Genomic DNA, 27,415 nt, shown 5'->3' on the forward strand with positions numbered 1-27,415 from the left:
CACAGGGGACGGTGCCGGTCAGGATCCGGCTTTGGCTGCCAAGGCCACAGACGTCGATCGGCCCCTGTTCGAGGAGGCCTCCGGAATCCTCTCGCTCAGCTGCAGACAGGCTGGGAAAGCACATGGTGGGCTTCCAGGTTCCATGCCGAGTCAGCCTGCACCGCCTTCGGACCCCAGGCGCGTGGTGTTGTCAGACGTTGGCATTGGGTCCCCATGGGGAGGGAGCCTGAGCTAGGGTTAGGGTTCGGTCCAGGGACGTCGCCAGGGCTGAATCGACTCCGGTCTCGTGATCTCCCTCGAGGGCTGAAGTGAGGGCCCATGCCAGAGGGCGGCTCACTTGCAGGGTTAGGGTTCGAGGCAGGCTTAGGTTGCGGTGGAGGGTCCCTGTTCGGGGTACGGTTAGGGTTAGGGTTAGGTCCCAGGAGGCTCCAGGCGCCCAACCCACAGCAGGGCAGGGGTCTCCCCGAAAGGCTGAGTTGAGGGCACAAGGGAGGCTGCCGGTCAGGATCCGTCTTTGGCTGCCAAGGCCACACACGTGATTGGGCCCCTGGTCGAGGAGGCCTCCGGAATCCTCTCGGCAGCTGCAGCCGGGCCTGGGATTCGGCATGGTGAGCTTCCAGGGTCCATGCCGAGTCAGCCTGCACCTCTTCCGGACGCCAGGCGCGTGGTGTTGTCAGACGCTGGCATTGGGTCCTCTTGGGGAGAGAGCCTGAGCTAGGGTTAGGGTTCGGTCCAGGGACGTCGCCAGGGCCGAAGCGACTCCGGTCTCGTGATCTCCCTCGAGGGCTGAAGTGAGGGCCCATGCAGCAAGGCGTCTCCAGTGCAGGCTTAGGGTTCGAGGCCGGCTTAGGTTTCGGTGGAGGGTCCCAGTTCGGTGTCGGGTTAGGGTTAGGGTTAGGTCCCAGGAGGCTCCAGGCGCCAAACCCACAGCAGGGCAGTGGTCTCCCCGAAGGGCTGAGTTGAGGACACAGGGGACGGTGCCGGTCAGGATCCGGCTTTGGCTGCCAAGGCCACAGACGTCGATCGGCCCCTGTTCGAGGAGGCCTCCGGAATCCCCTCGCTCAGCTGCAGACAGGCTGGGAAAGCACATGGTGGGCTTCCAGGTTCCATGCCGAGTCAGCCTGCACCGCTTCTGGACCCCAGGCGCGTGGTGTTGTCAGACGTTGGCATTGGGTCCCCATGGGGAGGGAGCCTGAGCTAGGGTTAGGGTTCGGTCCAGGGACGTCGCCAGGGCTGAATCGACTCCGGTCTCGTGATCTCCCTCGAGGGCTGAAGTGAGGGCCCATGCCAGAGGGCGGCTCACTTGCAGGGTTAGGGTTCGAGGCAGGCTTAGGTTGCGGTGGAGGGTCCCTGTTCGGGGTACGGTTAGGGTTAGGGTTAGGTCCCAGGAGGCTCCAGGCGCCCAACACACAGCAGGGCAGGGGTCTCCCCGAAGGGCTGAGTTGAGGGCACAAGGGAGGCTGCCGGTCAGGATCCGTCTTTGGCTGCCAAGGCCACACACGTGATTGGGCCCCTGGTCGAGGAGGCCTCCGGAATCCTCTCGGCAGCTGCAGCCGGGCCTGGGATTCGGCATGGTGAGCTTCCAGGGTCCATGCCGAGTCAGCCTGCACCTCTTCCGGACGCCAGGCGCGTGGTGTTGTCAGACGCTGGCATTGGGTCCTCTTGGGGAGAGAGCCTGAGCTAGGGTTAGGGTTCGGTCCAGGGACGTCGCCAGGGCCGAAGCGACTCCGGTCTCGTGATCTCCCTCGAGGGCTGAAGTGAGGGCCCATGCAGCAAGGCGGCTCCAGTGCAGGCTTAGGGTTCGAGGCCGGCTTAGGTTTCGGTGGAGGGTCCCAGTTCGGTGTCGGGTTAGGGTTAGGGTTAGGTCCCAGGAGGCTCCAGGCGCCAAACCCACAGCAGGGCAGTGGTCTCCCCGAAGGGCTGAGTTGAGGACACAAGGGACGGTGCCGGTCAGGATCCGGCTTTGGCTGCCAAGGCCACAGACGTCGATCGGCCCCTGTTCGAGGAGGCCTCCGGAATCCTCTCGCTCAGCTGCAGACAGGCTGGGAAAGCACATGGTGAGCTTCCAGGTTCCATGCCGAGTCAGCCTGCACCGCCTTCTGGACCCCAGGCGCGTGGTGTTGTCAGACGTTGGCATTGGGTCCCCATGGGGAGGGAGCCTTAGCTAGGGTTAGGGTTCGGTCCAGGGACGTCGCCAGGGCTGAATCGACTCCGGTCTCGTGATCTCCCTCGAGGGCTGAAGTGAGGGCCCATGCCAGAGGGCGGCTCACTTGCAGGGTTAGGGTTCGAGGCAGGCTTAGGTTGCGGTGGAGGGTCCCTGTTCGGGGTACGGTTAGGGTTAGGGTTAGGTCCCAGGAGGCTCCAGGCGCCGAACCCACAGCAGGGCAGTGGTCTCCCCGAAGGGCTGAGTTGAGGGCACAAGGGAGGCTGCCGGTCAGGATCCGTCTTTGGCTGCCAAGGCCACACACGTGATTGGGCCCCTGGTCGAGGAGGCCTCCGGAATCCTCTCGGCAGCTGCAGCCGGGCCTGGGATTCGGCATGGTGAGCTTCCAGGTTCCATGCCGAGTCAGCCTGCACCTCTTCCGGACGCCAGGCGCGTGGTGTTGTCAGACGTTGGCATTGGGTCCTCTTGGGGAGAGAGCCTTAGCTAGGGTTAGGGTTCGGTCCAGGGACGTCGCCAGGGCCGAAGCGACTCCGGTCTCGTGATCTCCCTCGAGGGCTGAAGTGAGGGCCCATGCAGCAAGGCGGCTCCAGTGCAGGCTTAGGGTTCGAGGCCGGCTTAGGTTTCGGTGGAGGGTCCCCGTTCGGTGTCGGGTTAGGGTTAGGGTTAGGTCCCAGGAGGCTCCAGGCGCCGAACCCACAGCAGGGCAGTGGTCTCCCCGAAGGGCTGAGTTGAGGACACAAGGGACGGTGCCGGTCAGGATCCGGCTTTGGCTGCCAAGGCCACAGACGTCGATCGGCCCCTGTTCGAGGAGGCCTCCGGAATCCTCTCGCTCAGCTGCAGACAGGCTGGGAAAGCACATGGTGAGCTTCCAGGTTCCATGCCGAGTCAGCCTGCACCGCTTCTGGACCCCAGGCGCGTGGTGTTGTCAGACGTTGGCATTGGGTCCCCATGGGGAGGGAGCCTTAGCTAGGGTTAGGGTTCGGTCCAGGGACGTCGCCAGGGCTGAATCGACTCCGGTCTCGTGATCTCCCTCGAGGGCTGAAGTGAGGGCCCATGCCAGAAGGCGGCTCACTTGCAGGGTTAGGGTTCGAGGCAGGCTTAGGTTGCGGTGGAGGGTCCCTGTTCGGGGTACGGTTAGGGTTAGGGTTAGGTCCCAGGAGGCTCCAGGCGCCGAACCCACAGCAGGGCAGGGGTCTCCCCGAAGGGCTGAGTTGAGGGCACAAGGGAGGCTGCCGGTCAGGATCCGTCTTTGGCTGCCAAGGCCACACACGTGATTGGGCCCCTGGTCGAGGAGGCCTCCGGAATCCTCTCGGCAGCTGCAGCCGGGCCTGGGATTCGGCATGGTGAGCTTCCAGGTTCCATGCCGAGTCAGCCTGCACCTCTTCCGGACGCCAGGCGCGTGGTGTTGTCAGACGTTGGCATTGGGTCCTCTTGGGGAGAGAGCCTTAGCTAGGGTTAGGGTTCGGTCCAGGGACGTCGCCAGGGCCGAAGCGACTCCGGTCTCGTGATCTCCCTCGAGGGCTGAAGTGAGGGCCCATGCGGCAAGGCGGCTCAAGTGCAGGCTTAGGGTTCGAGGCCGGCTTAGGTTTCGGTGGAGGGTCCCCGTTCGGTGTGGGGTTAGGGTTAGGGTTAGGTCCCAGGAGGCTCCAGGCGCCGAACCCACCGCAGGGCAGTGGTCTCCCCGAAGGGCTGAGTTGAGGACACAAGGGACGGTGCCGGTCAGGATCCGGCTTTGGCTGCCAAGGCCACAGACGTCGATCGGCCCCTGTTCGAGGAGGCCTCCGGAATCCTCTCGCTCAGCTGCAGACAGGCGGGGAAACCACATGGTGAGCTTCCAGGTCCCACGCCGAGTCAGCCTGCACCGCTTCTGGACCCCAGGCGCGTGGTGTTGTCAGACGTTGGCATTGGGTCCCCATGGGGAGGGAGCCTTAGCTAGGGTTAGGGTTTGGTCCAGGGACGTCGCCAGGGCGGAATCGACTCCAGTCTCGTGATCTCCCTCGAGGGCTGAAGTGAGGGCCCATGCCCGAAGGCGGCTCACTTGCAGGGTTAGGGTTCGAGGCAGGCTGAGGTTGCGGTGGAGGGTCCCTGTTCGGGGTACGGTTAGGGTTAGGGTTAGGTCCCAGGAGGCTCCAGGCGCCGAACCCACAGCAGGGCCGTGGTCTCCCCGAAGGGCTGAGTTGAGGGCACAAGGGAGCCTGCCGGTCAGGATCCGTCTTTGGCTGCCAAGGCCACACACGTGATTGGGCCCCTGGTCGAGGAGGCCTCCGGAATCCTCTCGGCAGCTGCAGCCGGGCCTGGGTAACGGCATGGTGAGCTTCCAGGTTCCATGCCGAGTCAGCCTGCACCTCTTCCGGACGCCAGGCGCGTGGCGTTGTCACACGTTGGCACTGGGTCCTCTTGGGGAGAGAGCCTTAGCTAGGGTTAGGGTTCGGTCCAGGGACGTCGCCAGGGCCGAAGCGACTCCGGTCTCGTGATCTCCCTCGAGGGCTGAAGTGAGGGCGCATGCGGCAAGGCGGCTCAAGTGCAGGCTTAGGGTTCGAGGCCGGCTTAGGTTTCGGTGGAGGGTCCCCGTTCGGTGTGGGGTTAGGGTTAGGGTTAGGTCCCAGGAGGCTCCAGGCGCCGAACCCACCGCAGGGCAGGGGTCTCCCCGAAGGGCTGAGTTGAGGACACAAGGGACGGTGCCGGTCAGGATCCGGCTTTGGCTGCCAAGGCCACAGACGTCGATCGGCCCCTGTTCGAGGAGGCCTCCGGAATCCTCTCGCTCAGCTGCAGACAGGCGGGGAAACCACATGGTGAGCTTCCAGGTCCCACGCCGAGTCAGCCTGCACCGCTTCTGGACCCCAGGCGCGTGGTGTTGTCAGACGTTGGCATTGGGTCCCCATGGGGAGGGAGCCTTAGCTAGGGTTAGGGTTTGGTCCAGGGACGTCGCCAGGGCGGAATCGACTCCAGTCTCGTGATCTCCCTCGAGGGCTGAAGTGAGGGCCCATGCCCGAAGGCGGCTCACTTGCAGGGTTAGGGTTCGAGGCAGGCTGAGGTTGCGGTGGAGGGTCCCTGTTCGGGGTACGGTTAGGGTTAGGGTTAGGTCCCAGGAGGCTCCAGGCGCCGAACCCACAGCAGGGCCGTGGTCTCCCCGAAGGGCTGAGTTGAGGGCACAAGGGAGCCTGCCGGTCAGGATCCGTCTTTGGCTGCCAAGGCCACACACGTGATTGGGCCCCTGGTCGAGGAGGCCTCCGGAATCCTCTCGGCAGCTGCAGCCGGGCCTGGGTAACGGCATGGTGAGCTTCCAGGTTCCATGCCGAGTCAGCCTGCACCTCTTCCGGACGCCAGGCGCGTGGCGTTGTCACACGTTGGCACTGGGTCCTCTTGGGGAGAGAGCCTTAGCTAGGGTTAGGGTTCGGTCCAGGGACGTCGCCAGGGCCGAAGCGACTCCGGTCTCGTGATCTCCCTCGAGGGCTGAAGTGAGGGCGCATGCGGCAAGGCGGCTCAAGTGCAGGCTTAGGGTTCGAGGCCGGCTTAGGTTTCGGTGGAGGGTCCCCGTTCGGTGTGGGGTTAGGGTTAGGGTTAGGTCCCAGGAGGCTCCAGGCGCCGAACCCACCGCAGGGCAGGGGTCTCCCCGAAGGGCTGAGTTGAGGACACAAGGGACGGTGCCGGTCAGGATCCGGCTTTGGCTGCCAAGGCCACAGACGTCGATCGGCCCCTGTTCGAGGAGGCCTCCGGAATCCTCTCGCTCAGCTGCAGACAGGCGGGGAAACCACATGGTGAGCTTCCAGGTCCCACGCCGAGTCAGCCTGCACCGCTTCTGGACCCCAGGCGCGTGGTGTTGTCAGACGTTGGCATTGGGTCCCCATGGGGAGGGAGCCTTAGCTAGGGTTAGGGTTTGGTCCAGGGACGTCGCCAGGGCGGAATCGACTCCAGTCTCGTGATCTCCCTCGAGGGCTGAAGTGAGGGCCCATGCCCGAAGGCGGCTCACTTGCAGGGTTAGGGTTCGAGGCAGGCTGAGGTTGCGGTGGAGGGTCCCTGTTCGGGGTACGGTTAGGGTTAGGGTTAGGTCCCAGGAGGCTCCAGGCGCCGAACCCACAGCAGGGCCGTGGTCTCCCCGAAGGGCTGAGTTGAGGGCACAAGGGAGCCTGCCGGTCAGGATCCGTCTTTGGCTGCCAAGGCCACACACGTGATTGGGCCCCTGGTCGAGGAGGCCTCCGGAATCCTCTCGGCAGCTGCAGCCGGGCCTGGGTAACGGCATGGTGAGCTTCCAGGTTCCATGCCGAGTCAGCCTGCACCTCTTCCGGACGCCAGGCGCGTGGCGTTGTCACACGTTGGCACTGGGTCCTCTTGGGGAGAGAGCCTTAGCTAGGGTTAGGGTTCGGTCCAGGGACGTCGCCAGGGCCGAAGCGACTCCGGTCTCGTGATCTCCCTCGAGGGCTGAAGTGAGGGCGCATGCGGCAAGGCGGCTCAAGTGCAGGCTTAGGGTTCGAGGCCGGCTTAGGTTTCGGTGGAGGGTCCCCGTTCGGTGTGGGGTTAGGGTTAGGGTTAGGTCCCAGGAGGCTCCAGGCGCCGAACCCACCGCAGGGCAGGGGTCTCCCCGAAGGGCTGAGTTGAGGACACAAGGGACGGTGCCGGTCAGGATCCGGCTTTGGCTGCCAAGGCCACAGACGTCGATCGGCCCCTGTTCGAGGAGGCCTCCGGAATCCTCTCGCTCAGCTGCAGACAGGCGGGGAAACCACATGGTGAGCTTCCAGGTCCCACGCCGAGTCAGCCTGCACCGCTTCTGGACCCCAGGCGCGTGGTGTTGTCAGACGTTGGCATTGGGTCCCCATGGGGAGGGAGCCTTAGCTAGGGTTAGGGTTTGGTCCAGGGACGTCGCCAGGGCGGAATCGACTCCAGTCTCGTGATCTCCCTCGAGGGCTGAAGTGAGGGCCCATGCCCGAAGGCGGCTCACTTGCAGGGTTAGGGTTCGAGGCAGGCTGAGGTTGCGGTGGAGGGTCCCTGTTCGGGGTACGGTTAGGGTTAGGGTTAGGTCCCAGGAGGCTCCAGGCGCCGAACCCACAGCAGGGCCGTGGTCTCCCCGAAGGGCTGAGTTGAGGGCACAAGGGAGCCTGCCGGTCAGGATCCGTCTTTGGCTGCCAAGGCCACACACGTGATTGGGCCCCTGGTCGAGGAGGCCTCCGGAATCCTCTCGGCAGCTGCAGCCGGGCCTGGGTAACGGCATGGTGAGCTTCCAGGTTCCATGCCGAGTCAGCCTGCACCTCTTCCGGACGCCAGGCGCGTGGCGTTGTCACACGTTGGCACTGGGTCCTCTTGGGGAGAGAGCCTTAGCTAGGGTTAGGGTTCGGTCCAGGGACGTCGCCAGGGCCGAAGCGACTCCGGTCTCGTGATCTCCCTCGAGGGCTGAAGTGAGGGCGCATGCGGCAAGGCGGCTCAAGTGCAGGCTTAGGGTTCGAGGCCGGCTTAGGTTTCGGTGGAGGGTCCCCGTTCGGTGTGGGGTTAGGGTTAGGGTTAGGTCCCAGGAGGCTCCAGGCGCCGAACCCACCGCAGGGCAGGGGTCTCCCCGAAGGGCTGAGTTGAGGACACAAGGGACGGTGCCGGTCAGGATCCGGCTTTGGCTGCCAAGGCCACAGACGTCGATCGGCCCCTGTTCGAGGAGGCCTCCGGAATCCTCTCGCTCAGCTGCAGACAGGCGGGGAAACCACATGGTGAGCTTCCAGGTCCCACGCCGAGTCAGCCTGCACCGCTTCTGGACCCCAGGCGCGTGGTGTTGTCAGACGTTGGCATTGGGTCCCCATGGGGAGGGAGCCTTAGCTAGGGTTAGGGTTTGGTCCAGGGACGTCGCCAGGGCGGAATCGACTCCAGTCTCGTGATCTCCCTCGAGGGCTGAAGTGAGGGCCCATGCCCGAAGGCGGCTCACTTGCAGGGTTAGGGTTCGAGGCAGGCTGAGGTTGCGGTGGAGGGTCCCTGTTCGGGGTACGGTTAGGGTTAGGGTTAGGTCCCAGGAGGCTCCAGGCGCCGAACCCACAGCAGGGCCGTGGTCTCCCCGAAGGGCTGAGTTGAGGGCACAAGGGAGCCTGCCGGTCAGGATCCGTCTTTGGCTGCCAAGGCCACACACGTGATTGGGCCCCTGGTCGAGGAGGCCTCCGGAATCCTCTCGGCAGCTGCAGCCGGGCCTGGGTAACGGCATGGTGAGCTTCCAGGTTCCATGCCGAGTCAGCCTGCACCTCTTCCGGACGCCAGGCGCGTGGCGTTGTCACACGTTGGCACTGGGTCCTCTTGGGGAGAGAGCCTTAGCTAGGGTTAGGGTTCGGTCCAGGGACGTCGCCAGGGCCGAAGCGACTCCGGTCTCGTGATCTCCCTCGAGGGCTGAAGTGAGGGCGCATGCGGCAAGGCGGCTCAAGTGCAGGCTTAGGGTTCGAGGCCGGCTTAGGTTTCGGTGGAGGGTCCCCGTTCGGTGTGGGGTTAGGGTTAGGGTTAGGTCCCAGGAGGCTCCAGGCGCCGAACCCACCGCAGGGCAGGGGTCTCCCCGAAGGGCTGAGTTGAGGACACAAGGGACGGTGCCGGTCAGGATCCGGCTTTGGCTGCCAAGGCCACAGACGTCGATCGGCCCCTGTTCGAGGAGGCCTCCGGAATCCTCTCGCTCAGCTGCAGACAGGCGGGGAAACCACATGGTGAGCTTCCAGGTCCCACGCCGAGTCAGCCTGCACCGCTTCTGGACCCCAGGCGCGTGGTGTTGTCAGACGTTGGCATTGGGTCCCCATGGGGAGGGAGCCTTAGCTAGGGTTAGGGTTTGGTCCAGGGACGTCGCCAGGGCGGAATCGACTCCAGTCTCGTGATCTCCCTCGAGGGCTGAAGTGAGGGCCCATGCCCGAAGGCGGCTCACTTGCAGGGTTAGGGTTCGAGGCAGGCTGAGGTTGCGGTGGAGGGTCCCTGTTCGGGGTACGGTTAGGGTTAGGGTTAGGTCCCAGGAGGCTCCAGGCGCCGAACCCACAGCAGGGCCGTGGTCTCCCCGAAGGGCTGAGTTGAGGGCACAAGGGAGCCTGCCGGTCAGGATCCGTCTTTGGCTGCCAAGGCCACACACGTGATTGGGCCCCTGGTCGAGGAGGCCTCCGGAATCCTCTCGGCAGCTGCAGCCGGGCCTGGGTAACGGCATGGTGAGCTTCCAGGTTCCATGCCGAGTCAGCCTGCACCTCTTCCGGACGCCAGGCGCGTGGCGTTGTCACACGTTGGCACTGGGTCCTCTTGGGGAGAGAGCCTTAGCTAGGGTTAGGGTTCGGTCCAGGGACGTCGCCAGGGCCGAAGCGACTCCGGTCTCGTGATCTCCCTCGAGGGCTGAAGTGAGGGCGCATGCGGCAAGGCGGCTCAAGTGCAGGCTTAGGGTTCGAGGCCGGCTTAGGTTTCGGTGGAGGGTCCCCGTTCGGTGTGGGGTTAGGGTTAGGGTTAGGTCCCAGGAGGCTCCAGGCGCCGAACCCACCGCAGGGCAGGGGTCTCCCCGAAGGGCTGAGTTGAGGACACAAGGGACGGTGCCGGTCAGGATCCGGCTTTGGCTGCCAAGGCCACAGACGTCGATCGGCCCCTGTTCGAGGAGGCCTCCGGAATCCTCTCGCTCAGCTGCAGACAGGCGGGGAAACCACATGGTGAGCTTCCAGGTCCCACGCCGAGTCAGCCTGCACCGCTTCTGGACCCCAGGCGCGTGGTGTTGTCAGACGTTGGCATTGGGTCCCCATGGGGAGGGAGCCTTAGCTAGGGTTAGGGTTTGGTCCAGGGACGTCGCCAGGGCGGAATCGACTCCAGTCTCGTGATCTCCCTCGAGGGCTGAAGTGAGGGCCCATGCCCGAAGGCGGCTCACTTGCAGGGTTAGGGTTCGAGGCAGGCTGAGGTTGCGGTGGAGGGTCCCTGTTCGGGGTACGGTTAGGGTTAGGGTTAGGTCCCAGGAGGCTCCAGGCGCCGAACCCACAGCAGGGCCGTGGTCTCCCCGAAGGGCTGAGTTGAGGGCACAAGGGAGCCTGCCGGTCAGGATCCGTCTTTGGCTGCCAAGGCCACACACGTGATTGGGCCCCTGGTCCAGGAGGCCTCCGGAATCCTCTCGGCAGCTGCAGCCGGGCCTGGGTAACGGCATGGTGAGCTTCCAGGTTCCATGCCGAGTCAGCCTGCACCTCTTCCGGACGCCAGGCGCGTGGCGTTGTCACACGTTGGCACTGGGTCCTCTTGGGGAGAGAGCCTTAGCTAGGGTTAGGGTTCGGTCCAGGGACGTCGCCAGGGCCGAAGCGACTCCGGTCTCGTGATCTCCCTCGAGGGCTGAAGTGAGGGCGCATGCGGCAAGGCGGCTCAAGTGCAGGCTTAGGGTTCGAGGCCGGCTTAGGTTTCGGTGGAGGGTCCCCGTTCGGTGTGGGGTTAGGGTTAGGGTTAGGTCCCAGGAGGCTCCAGGCGCCGAACCCACCGCAGGGCAGGGGTCTCCCCGAAGGGCTGAGTTGAGGACACAAGGGACGGTGCCGGTCAGGATCCGGCTTTGGCTGCCAAGGCCACAGACGTCGATCGGCCCCTGTTCGAGGAGGCCTCCGGAATCCTCTCGCTCAGCTGCAGACAGGCGGGGAAACCACATGGTGAGCTTCCAGGTCCCACGCCGAGTCAGCCTGCACCGCTTCTGGACCCCAGGCGCGTGGTGTTGTCAGACGTTGGCATTGGGTCCCCATGGGGAGGGAGCCTTAGCTAGGGTTAGGGTTTGGTCCAGGGACGTCGCCAGGGCGGAATCGACTCCAGTCTCGTGATCTCCCTCGAGGGCTGAAGTGAGGGCCCATGCCCGAAGGCGGCTCACTTGCAGGGTTAGGGTTCGAGGCAGGCTGAGGTTGCGGTGGAGGGTCCCTGTTCGGGGTACGGTTAGGGTTAGGGTTAGGTCCCAGGAGGCTCCAGGCGCCGAACCCACAGCAGGGCCGTGGTCTCCCCGAAGGGCTGAGTTGAGGGCACAAGGGAGCCTGCCGGTCAGGATCCGTCTTTGGCTGCCAAGGCCACACACGTGATTGGGCCCCTGGTCGAGGAGGCCTCCGGAATCCTCTCGGCAGCTGCAGCCGGGCCTGGGTAACGGCATGGTGAGCTTCCAGGTTCCATGCCGAGTCAGCCTGCACCTCTTCCGGACGCCAGGCGCGTGGCGTTGTCACACGTTGGCACTGGGTCCTCTTGGGGAGAGAGCCTTAGCTAGGGTTAGGGTTCGGTCCAGGGACGTCGCCAGGGCCGAAGCGACTCCGGTCTCGTGATCTCCCTCGAGGGCTGAAGTGAGGGCGCATGCGGCAAGGCGGCTCAAGTGCAGGCTTAGGGTTCGAGGCCGGCTTAGGTTTCGGTGGAGGGTCCCCGTTCGGTGTGGGGTTAGGGTTAGGGTTAGGTCCCAGGAGGCTCCAGGCGCCGAACCCACCGCAGGGCAGGGGTCTCCCCGAAGGGCTGAGTTGAGGACACAAGGGACGGTGCCGGTCAGGATCCGGCTTTGGCTGCCAAGGCCACAGACGTCGATCGGCCCCTGTTCGAGGAGGCCTCCGGAATCCTCTCGCTCAGCTGCAGACAGGCGGGGAAACCACATGGTGAGCTTCCAGGTCCCACGCCGAGTCAGCCTGCACCGCTTCTGGACCCCAGGCGCGTGGTGTTGTCAGACGTTGGCATTGGGTCCCCATGGGGAGGGAGCCTTAGCTAGGGTTAGGGTTTGGTCCAGGGACGTCGCCAGGGCGGAATCGACTCCAGTCTCGTGATCTCCCTCGAGGGCTGAAGTGAGGGCCCATGCCCGAAGGCGGCTCACTTGCAGGGTTAGGGTTCGAGGCAGGCTGAGGTTGCGGTGGAGGGTCCCTGTTCGGGGTACGGTTAGGGTTAGGGTTAGGTCCCAGGAGGCTCCAGGCGCCGAACCCACAGCAGGGCCGTGGTCTCCCCGAAGGGCTGAGTTGAGGGCACAAGGGAGCCTGCCGGTCAGGATCCGTCTTTGGCTGCCAAGGCCACACACGTGATTGGGCCCCTGGTCCAGGAGGCCTCCGGAATCCTCTCGGCAGCTGCAGCCGGGCCTGGGTAACGGCATGGTGAGCTTCCAGGTTCCATGCCGAGTCAGCCTGCACCTCTTCCGGACGCCAGGCGCGTGGCGTTGTCACACGTTGGCACTGGGTCCTCTTGGGGAGAGAGCCTTAGCTAGGGTTAGGGTTCGGTCCAGGGACGTCGCCAGGGCCGAAGCGACTCCGGTCTCGTGATCTCCCTCGAGGGCTGAAGTGAGGGCGCATGCGGCAAGGCGGCTCAAGTGCAGGCTTAGGGTTCGAGGCCGGCTTAGGTTTCGGTGGAGGGTCCCCGTTCGGTGTGGGGTTAGGGTTAGGGTTAGGTCCCAGGAGGCTCCAGGCGCCGAACCCACCGCAGGGCAGGGGTCTCCCCGAAGGGCTGAGTTGAGGACACAAGGGACGGTGCCGGTCAGGATCCGGCTTTGGCTGCCAAGGCCACAGACGTCGATCGGCCCCTGTTCGAGGAGGCCTCCGGAATCCTCTCGCTCAGCTGCAGACAGGCGGGGAAACCACATGGTGAGCTTCCAGGTCCCACGCCGAGTCAGCCTGCACCGCTTCTGGACCCCAGGCGCGTGGTGTTGTCAGACGTTGGCATTGGGTCCCCATGGGGAGGGAGCCTTAGCTAGGGTTAGGGTTTGGTCCAGGGACGTCGCCAGGGCGGAATCGACTCCAGTCTCGTGATCTCCCTCGAGGGCTGAAGTGAGGGCCCATGCCCGAAGGCGGCTCACTTGCAGGGTTAGGGTTCGAGGCAGGCTGAGGTTGCGGTGGAGGGTCCCTGTTCGGGGTACGGTTAGGGTTAGGGTTAGGTCCCAGGAGGCTCCAGGCGCCGAACCCACAGCAGGGCCGTGGTCTCCCCGAAGGGCTGAGTTGAGGGCACAAGGGAGCCTGCCGGTCAGGATCCGTCTTTGGCTGCCAAGGCCACACACGTGATTGGGCCCCTGGTCCAGGAGGCCTCCGGAATCCTCTCGGCAGCTGCAGCCGGGCCTGGGTAACGGCATGGTGAGCTTCCAGGTTCCATGCCGAGTCAGCCTGCACCTCTTCCGGACGCCAGGCGCGTGGCGTTGTCACACGTTGGCACTGGGTCCTCTTGGGGAGAGAGCCTTAGCTAGGGTTAGGGTTCGGTCCAGGGACGTCGCCAGGGCCGAAGCGACTCCGGTCTCGTGATCTCCCTCGAGGGCTGAAGTGAGGGCGCATGCGGCAAGGCGGCTCAAGTGCAGGCTTAGGGTTCGAGGCCGGCTTAGGTTTCGGTGGAGGGTCCCCGTTCGGTGTGGGGTTAGGGTTAGGGTTAGGTCCCAGGAGGCTCCAGGCGCCGAACCCACCGCAGGGCAGGGGTCTCCCCGAAGGGCTGAGTTGAGGACACAAGGGACGGTGCCGGTCAGGATCCGGCTTTGGCTGCCAAGGCCACAGACGTCGATCGGCCCCTGTTCGAGGAGGCCTCCGGAATCCTCTCGCTCAGCTGCAGACAGGCGGGGAAACCACATGGTGAGCTTCCAGGTCCCACGCCGAGTCAGCCTGCACCGCTTCTGGACCCCAGGCGCGTGGTGTTGTCAGACGTTGGCATTGGGTCCCCATGGGGAGGGAGCCTTAGCTAGGGTTAGGGTTTGGTCCAGGGACGTCGCCAGGGCGGAATCGACTCCAGTCTCGTGATCTCCCTCGAGGGCTGAAGTGAGGGCCCATGCCCGAAGGCGGCTCACTTGCAGGGTTAGGGTTCGAGGCAGGCTGAGGTTGCGGTGGAGGGTCCCTGTTCGGGGTACGGTTAGGGTTAGGGTTAGGTCCCAGGAGGCTCCAGGCGCCGAACCCACAGCAGGGCCGTGGTCTCCCCGAAGGGCTGAGTTGAGGGCACAAGGGAGCCTGCCGGTCAGGATCCGTCTTTGGCTGCCAAGGCCACACACGTGATTGGGCCCCTGGTCCAGGAGGCCTCCGGAATCCTCTCGGCAGCTGCAGCCGGGCCTGGGTAACGGCATGGTGAGCTTCCAGGTTCCATGCCGAGTCAGCCTGCACCTCTTCCGGACGCCAGGCGCGTGGCGTTGTCACACGTTGGCACTGGGTCCTCTTGGGGAGAGAGCCTTAGCTAGGGTTAGGGTTCGGTCCAGGGACGTCGCCAGGGCCGAAGCGACTCCGGTCTCGTGATCTCCCTCGAGGGCTGAAGTGAGGGCGCATGCGGCAAGGCGGCTCAAGTGCAGGCTTAGGGTTCGAGGCCGGCTTAGGTTTCGGTGGAGGGTCCCCGTTCGGTGTGGGGTTAGGGTTAGGGTTAGGTCCCAGGAGGCTCCAGGCGCCGAACCCACCGCAGGGCAGGGGTCTCCCCGAAGGGCTGAGTTGAGGACACAAGGGACGGTGCCGGTCAGGATCCGGCTTTGGCTGCCAAGGCCACAGACGTCGATCGGCCCCTGTTCGAGGAGGCCTCCGGAATCCTCTCGCTCAGCTGCAGACAGGCGGGGAAACCACATGGTGAGCTTCCAGGTCCCACGCCGAGTCAGCCTGCACCGCTTCTGGACCCCAGGCGCGTGGTGTTGTCAGACGTTGGCATTGGGTCCCCATGGGGAGGGAGCCTTAGCTAGGGTTAGGGTTTGGTCCAGGGACGTCGCCAGGGCGGAATCGACTCCAGTCTCGTGATCTCCCTCGAGGGCTGAAGTGAGGGCCCATGCCCGAAGGCGGCTCACTTGCAGGGTTAGGGTTCGAGGCAGGCTGAGGTTGCGGTGGAGGGTCCCTGTTCGGGGTACGGTTAGGGTTAGGGTTAGGTCCCAGGAGGCTCCAGGCGCCGAACCCACAGCAGGGCCGTGGTCTCCCCGAAGGGCTGAGTTGAGGGCACAAGGGAGCCTGCCGGTCAGGATCCGTCTTTGGCTGCCAAGGCCACACACGTGATTGGGCCCCTGGTCGAGGAGGCCTCCGGAATCCTCTCGGCAGCTGCAGCCGGGCCTGGGTAACGGCATGGTGAGCTTCCAGGTTCCATGCCGAGTCAGCCTGCACCTCTTCCGGACGCCAGGCGCGTGGCGTTGTCACACGTTGGCACTGGGTCCTCTTGGGGAGAGAGCCTTAGCTAGGGTTAGGGTTCGGTCCAGGGACGTCGCCAGGGCCGAAGCGACTCCGGTCTCGTGATCTCCCTCGAGGGCTGAAGTGAGGGCGCATGCGGCAAGGCGGCTCAAGTGCAGGCTTAGGGTTCGAGGCCGGCTTAGGTTTCGGTGGAGGGTCCCCGTTCGGTGTGGGGTTAGGGTTAGGGTTAGGTCCCAGGAGGCTCCAGGCGCCGAACCCACCGCAGGGCAGGGGTCTCCCCGAAGGGCTGAGTTGAGGACACAAGGGACGGTGCCGGTCAGGATCCGGCTTTGGCTGCCAAGGCCACAGACGTCGATCGGCCCCTGTTCGAGGAGGCCTCCGGAATCCTCTCGCTCAGCTGCAGACAGGCGGGGAAACCACATGGTGAGCTTCCAGGTCCCACGCCGAGTCAGCCTGCACCGCTTCTGGACCCCAGGCGCGTGGTGTTGTCAGACGTTGGCATTGGGTCCCCATGGGGAGGGAGCCTTAGCTAGGGTTAGGGTTTGGTCCAGGGACGTCGCCAGGGCGGAATCGACTCCAGTCTCGTGATCTCCCTCGAGGGCTGAAGTGAGGGCCCATGCCCGAAGGCGGCTCACTTGCAGGGTTAGGGTTCGAGGCAGGCTGAGGTTGCGGTGGAGGGTCCCTGTTCGGGGTACGGTTAGGGTTAGGGTTAGGTCCCAGGAGGCTCCAGGCGCCGAACCCACAGCAGGGCCGTGGTCTCCCCGAAGGGCTGAGTTGAGGGCACAAGGGAGCCTGCCGGTCAGGATCCGTCTTTGGCTGCCAAGGCCACACACGTGATTGGGCCCCTGGTCCAGGAGGCCTCCGGAATCCTCTCGGCAGCTGCAGCCGGGCCTGGGTAACGGCATGGTGAGCTTCCAGGTTCCATGCCGAGTCAGCCTGCACCTCTTCCGGACGCCAGGCGCGTGGCGTTGTCACACGTTGGCACTGGGTCCTCTTGGGGAGAGAGCCTTAGCTAGGGTTAGGGTTCGGTCCAGGGACGTCGCCAGGGCCGAAGCGACTCCGGTCTCGTGATCTCCCTCGAGGGCTGAAGTGAGGGCGCATGCGGCAAGGCGGCTCAAGTGCAGGCTTAGGGTTCGAGGCCGGCTTAGGTTTCGGTGGAGGGTCCCCGTTCGGTGTGGGGTTAGGGTTAGGGTTAGGTCCCAGGAGGCTCCAGGCGCCGAACCCACCGCAGGGCAGGGGTCTCCCCGAAGGGCTGAGTTGAGGACACAAGGGACGGTGCCGGTCAGGATCCGGCTTTGGCTGCCAAGGCCACAGACGTCGATCGGCCCCTGTTCGAGGAGGCCTCCGGAATCCTCTCGCTCAGCTGCAGACAGGCGGGGAAACCACATGGTGAGCTTCCAGGTCCCACGCCGAGTCAGCCTGCACCGCTTCTGGACCCCAGGCGCGTGGTGTTGTCAGACGTTGGCATTGGGTCCCCATGGGGAGGGAGCCTTAGCTAGGGTTAGGGTTTGGTCCAGGGACGTCGCCAGGGCGGAATCGACTCCAGTCTCGTGATCTCCCTCGAGGGCTGAAGTGAGGGCCCATGCCCGAAGGCGGCTCACTTGCAGGGTTAGGGTTCGAGGCAGGCTGAGGTTGCGGTGGAGGGTCCCTGTTCGGGGTACGGTTAGGGTTAGGGTTAGGTCCCAGGAGGCTCCAGGCGCCGAACCCACAGCAGGGCCGTGGTCTCCCCGAAGGGCTGAGTTGAGGGCACAAGGGAGCCTGCCGGTCAGGATCCGTCTTTGGCTGCCAAGGCCACACACGTGATTGGGCCCCTGGTCCAGGAGGCCTCCGGAATCCTCTCGGCAGCTGCAGCCGGGCCTGGGTAACGGCATGGTGAGCTTCCAGGTTCCATGCCGAGTCAGCCTGCACCTCTTCCGGACGCCAGGCGCGTGGCGTTGTCACACGTTGGCACTGGGTCCTCTTGGGGAGAGAGCCTTAGCTAGGGTTAGGGTTCGGTCCAGGGACGTCGCCAGGGCCGAAGCGACTCCGGTCTCGTGATCTCCCTCGAGGGCTGAAGTGAGGGCGCATGCGGCAAGGCGGCTCAAGTGCAGGCTTAGGGTTCGAGGCCGGCTTAGGTTTCGGTGGAGGGTCCCCGTTCGGTGTGGGGTTAGGGTTAGGGTTAGGTCCCAGGAGGCTCCAGGCGCCGAACCCACCGCAGGGCAGGGGTCTCCCCGAAGGGCTGAGTTGAGGACACAAGGGACGGTGCCGGTCAGGATCCGGCTTTGGCTGCCAAGGCCACAGACGTCGATCGGCCCCTGTTCGAGGAGGCCTCCGGAATCCTCTCGCTCAGCTGCAGACAGGCGGGGAAACCACATGGTGAGCTTCCAGGTCCCACGCCGAGTCAGCCTGCACCGCTTCTGGACCCCAGGCGCGTGGTGTTGTCAGACGTTGGCATTGGGTCCCCATGGGGAGGGAGCCTTAGCTAGGGTTAGGGTTTGGTCCAGGGACGTCGCCAGGGCGGAATCGACTCCAGTCTCGTGATCTCCCTCGAGGGCTGAAGTGAGGGCCCATGCCCGAAGGCGGCTCACTTGCAGGGTTAGGGTTCGAGGCAGGCTGAGGTTGCGGTGGAGGGTCCCTGTTCGGGGTACGGTTAGGGTTAGGGTTAGGTCCCAGGAGGCTCCAGGCGCCGAACCCACAGCAGGGCCGTGGTCTCCCCGAAGGGCTGAGTTGAGGGCACAAGGGAGCCTGCCGGTCAGGATCCGTCTTTGGCTGCCAAGGCCACACACGTGATTGGGCCCCTGGTCCAGGAGGCCTCCGGAATCCTCTCGGCAGCTGCAGCCGGGCCTGGGTAACGGCATGGTGAGCTTCCAGGTTCCATGCCGAGTCAGCCTGCACCTCTTCCGGACGCCAGGCGCGTGGCGTTGTCACACGTTGGCACTGGGTCCTCTTGGGGAGAGAGCCTTAGCTAGGGTTAGGGTTCGGTCCAGGGACGTCGCCAGGGCCGAAGCGACTCCGGTCTCGTGATCTCCCTCGAGGGCTGAAGTGAGGGCGCATGCGGCAAGGCGGCTCAAGTGCAGGCTTAGGGTTCGAGGCCGGCTTAGGTTTCGGTGGAGGGTCCCCGTTCGGTGTGGGGTTAGGGTTAGGGTTAGGTCCCAGGAGGCTCCAGGCGCCGAACCCACCGCAGGGCAGGGGTCTCCCCGAAGGGCTGAGTTGAGGACACAAGGGACGGTGCCGGTCAGGATCCGGCTTTGGCTGCCAAGGCCACAGACGTCGATCGGCCCCTGTTCGAGGAGGCCTCCGGAATCCTCTCGCTCAGCTGCAGACAGGCGGGGAAACCACATGGTGAGCTTCCAGGTCCCACGCCGAGTCAGCCTGCACCGCTTCTGGACCCCAGGCGCGTGGTGTTGTCAGACGTTGGCATTGGGTCCCCATGGGGAGGGAGCCTTAGCTAGGGTTAGGGTTTGGTCCAGGGACGTCGCCAGGGCGGAATCGACTCCAGTCTCGTGATCTCCCTCGAGGGCTGAAGTGAGGGCCCATGCCCGAAGGCGGCTCACTTGCAGGGTTAGGGTTCGAGGCAGGCTGAGGTTGCGGTGGAGGGTCCCTGTTCGGGGTACGGTTAGGGTTAGGGTTAGGTCCCAGGAGGCTCCAGGCGCCGAACCCACAGCAGGGCCGTGGTCTCCCCGAAGGGCTGAGTTGAGGGCACAAGGGAGCCTGCCGGTCAGGATCCGTCTTTGGCTGCCAAGGCCACACACGTGATTGGGCCCCTGGTCGAGGAGGCCTCCGGAATCCTCTCGGCAGCTGCAGCCGGGCCTGGGTAACGGCATGGTGAGCTTCCAGGTTCCATGCCGAGTCAGCCTGCACCTCTTCCGGACGCCAGGCGCGTGGCGTTGTCACACGTTGGCACTGGGTCCTCTTGGGGAGAGAGCCTTAGCTAGGGTTAGGGTTCGGTCCAGGGACGTCGCCAGGGCCGAAGCGACTCCGGTCTCGTGATCTCCCTCGAGGGCTGAAGTGAGGGCGCATGCGGCAAGGCGGCTCAAGTGCAGGCTTAGGGTTCGAGGCCGGCTTAGGTTTCGGTGGAGGGTCCCCGTTCGGTGTGGGGTTAGGGTTAGGGTTAGGTCCCAGGAGGCTCCAGGCGCCGAACCCACCGCAGGGCAGGGGTCTCCCCGAAGGGCTGAGTTGAGGACACAAGGGACGGTGCCGGTCAGGATCCGGCTTTGGCTGCCAAGGCCACAGACGTCGATCGGCCCCTGTTCGAGGAGGCCTCCGGAATCCTCTCGCTCAGCTGCAGACAGGCGGGGAAACCACATGGTGAGCTTCCAGGTCCCACGCCGAGTCAGCCTGCACCGCTTCTGGACCCCAGGCGCGTGGTGTTGTCAGACGTTGGCATTGGGTCCCCATGGGGAGGGAGCCTTAGCTAGGGTTAGGGTTTGGTCCAGGGACGTCGCCAGGGCGGAATCGACTCCAGTCTCGTGATCTCCCTCGAGGGCTGAAGTGAGGGCCCATGCCCGAAGGCGGCTCACTTGCAGGGTTAGGGTTCGAGGCAGGCTGAGGTTGCGGTGGAGGGTCCCTGTTCGGGGTACGGTTAGGGTTAGGGTTAGGTCCCAGGAGGCTCCAGGCGCCGAACCCACAGCAGGGCCGTGGTCTCCCCGAAGGGCTGAGTTGAGGGCACAAGGGAGCCTGCCGGTCAGGATCCGTCTTTGGCTGCCAAGGCCACACACGTGATTGGGCCCCTGGTCGAGGAGGCCTCCGGAATCCTCTCGGCAGCTGCAGCCGGGCCTGGGTAACGGCATGGTGAGCTTCCAGGTTCCATGCCGAGTCAGCCTGCACCTCTTCCGGACGCCAGGCGCGTGGCGTTGTCACACGTTGGCACTGGGTCCTCTTGGGGAGAGAGCCTTAGCTAGGGTTAGGGTTCGGTCCAGGGACGTCGCCAGGGCCGAAGCGACTCCGGTCTCGTGATCTCCCTCGAGGGCTGAAGTGAGGGCCCATGCGGCAAGGCGGCTCAAGTGCAGGCTTAGGGTTCGAGGCCGGCTTAGGTTTCGGTGGAGGGTCCCCGTTCGGTGTGGGGTTAGGGTTAGGGTTAGGTCCCAGGAGGCTCCAGGCGCCGAACCCACCGCAGGGCAGTGGTCTCCCCGAAGGGCTGAGTTGAGGACACAAGGGACGGTGCCGGTCAGGATCCGGCTTTGGCTGCCAAGGCCACACACGTGATTGGGCCCCTGGTCGAGGAGGCCTCCGGAATCCTCTCGGCAGCTGCAGCCGGGCCTGGGTAACGGCATGGTGAGCTTCCAGGTTCCATGCCGAGTCAGCCTGCACCTCTTCCGGACGCCAGGCGCGTGGCGTTGTCACACGTTGGCACTGGGTCCTCTTGGGGAGAGAGCCTTAGCTAGGGTTAGGGTTCGGTCCAGGGACGTCGCCAGGGCCGAAGCGACTCCGGTCTCGTGATCTCCCTCGAGGGCTGAAGTGAGGGCGCATGCGGCAAGGCGGCTCAAGTGCAGGCTTAGGGTTCGAGGCCGGCTTAGGTTTCGGTGGAGGGTCCCCGTTCGGTGTGGGGTTAGGGTTAGGGTTAGGTCCCAGGAGGCTCCAGGCGCCGAACCCACCGCAGGGCAGGGGTCTCCCCGAAGGGCTGAGTTGAGGACACAAGGGACGGTGCCGGTCAGGATCCGGCTTTGGCTGCCAAGGCCACAGACGTCGATCGGCCCCTGTTCGAGGAGGCCTCCGGAATCCTCTCGCTCAGCTGCAGACAGGCGGGGAAACCACATGGTGAGCTTCCAGGTCCCACGCCGAGTCAGCCTGCACCGCTTCTGGACCCCAGGCGCGTGGTGTTGTCAGACGTTGGCATTGGGTCCCCATGGGGAGGGAGCCTTAGCTAGGGTTAGGGTTTGGTCCAGGGACGTCGCCAGGGCGGAATCGACTCCAGTCTCGTGATCTCCCTCGAGGGCTGAAGTGAGGGCCCATGCCCGAAGGCGGCTCACTTGCAGGGTTAGGGTTCGAGGCAGGCTGAGGTTGCGGTGGAGGGTCCCTGTTCGGGGTACGGTTAGGGTTAGGGTTAGGTCCCAGGAGGCTCCAGGCGCCGAACCCACAGCAGGGCCGTGGTCTCCCCGAAGGGCTGAGTTGAGGGCACAAGGGAGCCTGCCGGTCAGGATCCGTCTTTGGCTGCCAAGGCCACACACGTGATTGGGCCCCTGGTCGAGGAGGCCTCCGGAATCCTCTCGGCAGCTGCAGCCGGGCCTGGGTAACGGCATGGTGAGCTTCCAGGTTCCATGCCGAGTCAGCCTGCACCTCTTCCGGACGCCAGGCGCGTGGCGTTGTCACACGTTGGCACTGGGTCCTCTTGGGGAGAGAGCCTTAGCTAGGGTTAGGGTTCGGTCCAGGGACGTCGCCAGGGCCGAAGCGACTCCGGTCTCGTGATCTCCCTCGAGGGCTGAAGTGAGGGCGCATGCGGCAAGGCGGCTCAAGTGCAGGCTTAGGGTTCGAGGCCGGCTTAGGTTTCGGTGGAGGGTCCCCGTTCGGTGTGGGGTTAGGGTTAGGGTTAGGTCCCAGGAGGCTCCAGGCGCCGAACCCACCGCAGGGCAGGGGTCTCCCCGAAGGGCTGAGTTGAGGACACAAGGGACGGTGCCGGTCAGGATCCGGCTTTGGCTGCCAAGGCCACACACGTGATTGGGCCCCTGGTCGAGGAGGCCTCCGGAATCCTCTCGCTCAGCTGCAGCCGGGCCTGGGTAAACGGCATGGTGAGCTTCCAGGTTCCATGCCGAGTCAGCCTGCACCTCTTCTGGACGCCAGGCGCGTGGTGTTGTCACACGTTGGCACTGGGTCCTCTTGGGGAGAGAGCCTTAGCTAGGGTTAGGGTTCGGTCCAGGGACGTCGCCAGGGCCGAAGCGACTCCGGTCTCGTGATCTCCCTCGAGGGCTGAAGTGAGGGCCCATGCGGCAAGGCGGCTCAAGTGCAGGCTTAGGGTTCGAGGCCGGCTTAGGTTTCGGTGGAGGGTCCCCGTTCGGTGTGGGGTTAGGGTTAGGGTTAGGTCCCAGGAGGCTCCAGGCGCCGAACCCACCGCAGGGCAGTGGTCTCCCCGAAGGGCTGAGTTGAGGACACAAGGGACGGTGCCGGTCAGGATCCGGCTTTGGCTGCCAAGGCCACAGACGTCGATCGGCCCCTGTTCGAGGAGGCCTCCGGAATCCTCTCGCTCAGCTGCAGACAGGCGGGGAAACCACATGGTGAGCTTCCAGGTCCCATGCCGAGTCAGCCTGCACCGCTTCTGGACCCCAGGCGCGTGGTGTTGTCAGACGTTGGCATTGGGTCCCCATGGGGAGGGAGCCTTAGCTAGGGTTAGGGTTTGGTCCAGGGACGTCGCCAGGGCGGAATCGACTCCAGTCTCGTGATCTCCCTCGAGGGCTGAAGTGAGGGCCCATGCCCGAAGGCGGCTCACTTGCAGGGTTAGGGTTCGAGGCAGGCTGAGGTTGCGGTGGAGGGTCCCCGTTCGGGGTACGGTTAGGGTTAGGGTTAGGTCCCAGGAGGCTCCAGGCGCCGAACCCACAGCAGGGCCGTGGTCTCCCCGAAGGGCTGAGTTGAGGGCACAAGGGAGCCTGCCGGTCAGGATCCGTCTTTGGCTGCCAAGGCCACACACGTGATTGGGCCCCTGGTCGAGGAGGCCTCCGGAATCCTCTCGGCAGCTGCAGCCGGGCCTGGGTAACGGCATGGTGAGCTTCCAGGTTCCATGCCGAGTCAGCCTGCACCTCTTCCGGACGCCAGGCGCGTGGCGTTGTCACACGTTGGCACTGGGTCCTCTTGGGGAGAGAGCCTTAGCTAGGGTTAGGGTTCGGTCCAGGGACGTCGCCAGGGCCGAAGCGACTCCGGTCTCGTGATCTCCCTCGAGGGCTGAAGTGAGGGCGCATGCGGCAAGGCGGCTCAAGTGCAGGCTTAGGGTTCGAGGCCGGCTTAGGTTTCGGTGGAGGGTCCCCGTTCGGTGTGGGGTTAGGGTTAGGGTTAGGTCCCAGGAGGCTCCAGGCGCCGAACCCACCGCAGGGCAGGGGTCTCCCCGAAGGGCTGAGTTGAGGACACAAGGGACGGTGCCGGTCAGGATCCGGCTTTGGCTGCCAAGGCCACAGACGTCGATCGGCCCCTGTTCGAGGAGGCCTCCGGAATCCTCTCGCTCAGCTGCAGACAGGCGGGGAAACCACATGGTGAGCTTCCAGGTCCCACGCCGAGTCAGCCTGCACCGCTTCTGGACCCCAGGCGCGTGGTGTTGTCAGACGTTGGCATTGGGTCCCCATGGGGAGGGAGCCTTAGCTAGGGTTAGGGTTTGGTCCAGGGACGTCGCCAGGGCGGAATCGACTCCAGTCTCGTGATCTCCCTCGAGGGCTGAAGTGAGGGCCCATGCCCGAAGGCGGCTCACTTGCAGGGTTAGGGTTCGAGGCAGGCTGAGGTTGCGGTGGAGGGTCCCTGTTCGGGGTACGGTTAGGGTTAGGGTTAGGTCCCAGGAGGCTCCAGGCGCCGAACCCACAGCAGGGCCGTGGTCTCCCCGAAGGGCTGAGTTGAGGGCACAAGGGAGCCTGCCGGTCAGGATCCGTCTTTGGCTGCCAAGGCCACACACGTGATTGGGCCCCTGGTCGAGGAGGCCTCCGGAATCCTCTCGGCAGCTGCAGCCGGGCCTGGGTAACGGCATGGTGAGCTTCCAGGTTCCATGCCGAGTCAGCCTGCACCTCTTCCGGACGCCAGGCGCGTGGCGTTGTCACACGTTGGCACTGGGTCCTCTTGGGGAGAGAGCCTTAGCTAGGGTTAGGGTTCGGTCCAGGGACGTCGCCAGGGCCGAAGCGACTCCGGTCTCGTGATCTCCCTCGAGGGCTGAAGTGAGGGCGCATGCGGCAAGGCGGCTCAAGTGCAGGCTTAGGGTTCGAGGCCGGCTTAGGTTTCGGTGGAGGGTCCCCGTTCGGTGTGGGGTTAGGGTTAGGGTTAGGTCCCAGGAGGCTCCAGGCGCCGAACCCACCGCAGGGCAGGGGTCTCCCCGAAGGGCTGAGTTGAGGACACAAGGGACGGTGCCGGTCAGGATCCGGCTTTGGCTGCCAAGGCCACAGACGTCGATCGGCCCCTGTTCGAGGAGGCCTCCGGAATCCTCTCGCTCAGCTGCAGACAGGCGGGGAAACCACATGGTGAGCTTCCAGGTCCCACGCCGAGTCAGCCTGCACCGCTTCTGGACCCCAGGCGCGTGGTGTTGTCAGACGTTGGCATTGGGTCCCCATGGGGAGGGAGCCTTAGCTAGGGTTAGGGTTTGGTCCAGGGACGTCGCCAGGGCGGAATCGACTCCAGTCTCGTGATCTCCCTCGAGGGCTGAAGTGAGGGCCCATGCCCGAAGGCGGCTCACTTGCAGGGTTAGGGTTCGAGGCAGGCTGAGGTTGCGGTGGAGGGTCCCTGTTCGGGGTACGGTTAGGGTTAGGGTTAGGTCCCAGGAGGCTCCAGGCGCCGAACCCACAGCAGGGCCGTGGTCTCCCCGAAGGGCTGAGTTGAGGGCACAAGGGAGCCTGCCGGTCAGGATCCGTCTTTGGCTGCCAAGGCCACACACGTGATTGGGCCCCTGGTCCAGGAGGCCTCCGGAATCCTCTCGGCAGCTGCAGCCGGGCCTGGGTAACGGCATGGTGAGCTTCCAGGTTCCATGCCGAGTCAGCCTGCACCTCTTCCGGACGCCAGGCGCGTGGCGTTGTCACACGTTGGCACTGGGTCCTCTTGGGGAGAGAGCCTTAGCTAGGGTTAGGGTTCGGTCCAGGGACGTCGCCAGGGCCGAAGCGACTCCGGTCTCGTGATCTCCCTCGAGGGCTGAAGTGAGGGCGCATGCGGCAAGGCGGCTCAAGTGCAGGCTTAGGGTTCGAGGCCGGCTTAGGTTTCGGTGGAGGGTCCCCGTTCGGTGTGGGGTTAGGGTTAGGGTTAGGTCCCAGGAGGCTCCAGGCGCCGAACCCACCGCAGGGCAGGGGTCTCCCCGAAGGGCTGAGTTGAGGACACAAGGGACGGTGCCGGTCAGGATCCGGCTTTGGCTGCCAAGGCCACAGACGTCGATCGGCCCCTGTTCGAGGAGGCCTCCGGAATCCTCTCGCTCAGCTGCAGACAGGCGGGGAAACCACATGGTGAGCTTCCAGGTCCCACGCCGAGTCAGCCTGCACCGCTTCTGGACCCCAGGCGCGTGGTGTTGTCAGACGTTGGCATTGGGTCCCCATGGGGAGGGAGCCTTAGCTAGGGTTAGGGTTTGGTCCAGGGACGTCGCCAGGGCGGAATCGACTCCAGTCTCGTGATCTCCCTCGAGGGCTGAAGTGAGGGCCCATGCCCGAAGGCGGCTCACTTGCAGGGTTAGGGTTCGAGGCAGGCTGAGGTTGCGGTGGAGGGTCCCTGTTCGGGGTACGGTTAGGGTTAGGGTTAGGTCCCAGGAGGCTCCAGGCGCCGAACCCACAGCAGGGCCGTGGTCTCCCCGAAGGGCTGAGTTGAGGGCACAAGGGAGCCTGCCGGTCAGGATCCGTCTTTGGCTGCCAAGGCCACACACGTGATTGGGCCCCTGGTCGAGGAGGCCTCCGGAATCCTCTCGGCAGCTGCAGCCGGGCCTGGGTAACGGCATGGTGAGCTTCCAGGTTCCATGCCGAGTCAGCCTGCACCTCTTCCGGACGCCAGGCGCGTGGCGTTGTCACACGTTGGCACTGGGTCCTCTTGGGGAGAGAGCCTTAGCTAGGGTTAGGGTTCGGTCCAGGGACGTCGCCAGGGCCGAAGCGACTCCGGTCTCGTGATCTCCCTCGAGGGCTGAAGTGAGGGCGCATGCGGCAAGGCGGCTCAAGTGCAGGCTTAGGGTTCGAGGCCGGCTTAGGTTTCGGTGGAGGGTCCCCGTTCGGTGTGGGGTTAGGGTTAGGGTTAGGTCCCAGGAGGCTCCAGGCGCCGAACCCACCGCAGGGCAGGGGTCTCCCCGAAGGGCTGAGTTGAGGACACAAGGGACGGTGCCGGTCAGGATCCGGCTTTGGCTGCCAAGGCCACAGACGTCGATCGGCCCCTGTTCGAGGAGGCCTCCGGAATCCTCTCGCTCAGCTGCAGACAGGCGGGGAAACCACATGGTGAGCTTCCAGGTCCCACGCCGAGTCAGCCTGCACCGCTTCTGGACCCCAGGCGCGTGGTGTTGTCAGACGTTGGCATTGGGTCCCCATGGGGAGGGAGCCTTAGCTAGGGTTAGGGTTTGGTCCAGGGACGTCGCCAGGGCGGAATCGACTCCAGTCTCGTGATCTCCCTCGAGGGCTGAAGTGAGGGCCCATGCCCGAAGGCGGCTCACTTGCAGGGTTAGGGTTCGAGGCAGGCTGAGGTTGCGGTGGAGGGTCCCTGTTCGGGGTACGGTTAGGGTTAGGGTTAGGTCCCAGGAGGCTCCAGGCGCCGAACCCACAGCAGGGCCGTGGTCTCCCCGAAGGGCTGAGTTGAGGGCACAAGGGAGCCTGCCGGTCAGGATCCGTCTTTGGCTGCCAAGGCCACACACGTGATTGGGCCCCTGGTCCAGGAGGCCTCCGGAATCCTCTCGGCAGCTGCAGCCGGGCCTGGGTAACGGCATGGTGAGCTTCCAGGTTCCATGCCGAGTCAGCCTGCACCTCTTCCGGACGCCAGGCGCGTGGCGTTGTCACACGTTGGCACTGGGTCCTCTTGGGGAGAGAGCCTTAGCTAGGGTTAGGGTTCGGTCCAGGGACGTCGCCAGGGCCGAAGCGACTCCGGTCTCGTGATCTCCCTCGAGGGCTGAAGTGAGGGCGCATGCGGCAAGGCGGCTCAAGTGCAGGCTTAGGGTTCGAGGCCGGCTTAGGTTTCGGTGGAGGGTCCCCGTTCGGTGTGGGGTTAGGGTTAGGGTTAGGTCCCAGGAGGCTCCAGGCGCCGAACCCACCGCAGGGCAGGGGTCTCCCCGAAGGGCTGAGTTGAGGACACAAGGGACGGTGCCGGTCAGGATCCGGCTTTGGCTGCCAAGGCCACAGACGTCGATCGGCCCCTGTTCGAGGAGGCCTCCGGAATCCTCTCGCTCAGCTGCAGACAGGCGGGGAAACCACATGGTGAGCTTCCAGGTCCCACGCCGAGTCAGCCTGCACCGCTTCTGGACCCCAGGCGCGTGGTGTTGTCAGACGTTGGCATTGGGTCCCCATGGGGAGGGAGCCTTAGCTAGGGTTAGGGTTTGGTCCAGGGACGTCGCCAGGGCGGAATCGACTCCAGTCTCGTGATCTCCCTCGAGGGCTGAAGTGAGGGCCCATGCCCGAAGGCGGCTCACTTGCAGGGTTAGGGTTCGAGGCAGGCT

The sequence above is a fragment of the Panthera tigris genome, chromosome X (genome assembly GCF_018350195.1).
Source record: "Panthera tigris isolate Pti1 chromosome X, P.tigris_Pti1_mat1.1, whole genome shotgun sequence".
In the NCBI taxonomy this organism is placed as follows: domain Eukaryota; kingdom Metazoa; phylum Chordata; class Mammalia; order Carnivora; family Felidae; genus Panthera; species Panthera tigris.